This window comes from Arachis ipaensis, chromosome B08, assembly GCF_000816755.2.
Source record: "Arachis ipaensis cultivar K30076 chromosome B08, Araip1.1, whole genome shotgun sequence".
Lineage (NCBI taxonomy): Eukaryota > Viridiplantae > Streptophyta > Magnoliopsida > Fabales > Fabaceae > Arachis > Arachis ipaensis.
Window position 1 is genome coordinate 4394743 of NC_029792.2, and position 1021 is coordinate 4395763.

The window sequence follows — 1021 nt, forward strand, 5'->3', positions numbered from 1 at the left end:
AGGTCAAGAACTAATTCACTGCGATAATGAGTTCCATTTAAGGATTTGCTGTTGGCCAATAAATTACTATATGCACAAGGTAGGATAATTATCTCTCAATATATATATATATTTTTTTTTTGGTTGCCCACGGTATCTCCCAGCCCGATAGGCCAAGGATTAATCCGTCGCGGATCGGAGCTCCATTTAAGGGTCTGCCGCTGGCCAATAGATTGCTGCATGCACCTCTCTCAATATATATATATATATAAACGGGCCTAAAAAGCCCAGCAGAATATTACATATATATTTTTTCATTTGTTTGGGTCTGGGGGAAAGGACCAAGATGTGTATGAAAGTTTTCTTGGGCTTCCTGTCTTAGCTAGTTTTTTGGGTAAAAGGTGTTGTTTAACCAATAAATAATTTGAAGCCCAAAAGCAACTTGAATTTGGGTTATTGATGATTGATATATATTCAATCCCTCTTCCAAACCTGATTTGTGTTGAGGTCAAGTCAATGCCTTCTAAGGCCCACAGGGAAAAAAAGTCAATGTTTTGATGAAGCATTCGTTATTCCTTTGCACTTTAATCTTATCTTTTCAGTTTTTCTTTATTAAATTAAAACCTACACACTCATGTATAATATTTCATTAGGAAAACAAGTATTTTCGCATTTCATTTAATAAAATGAATGTTATCATGATTACCTAATGATATATAATATGGAATAAAAAAGGAAATATATTATTATAAGGCAAATGGTCCTCTTTTGGCCATTGTAGGCAAGGCAAGAGAGGGCTTATATCACCACAAAGCGCCATTATCATTTATATAGGTCCTTTGCATGAGACACGCCTTTTTATAAAATAAAATGTAGGGTTGGTTCTTTACTTCTTTATTTATTTATTGTTTTCAATTCTTTTTTGGAATTTGTAAGTTGTCACTACTAATCTACTATACTACCTTGAGATATTAATTAATGGAGATGAGATTGTTATTATTTATGTATTTATAGGTTTAATTTAAGGTGAAGAGTTAAGTAT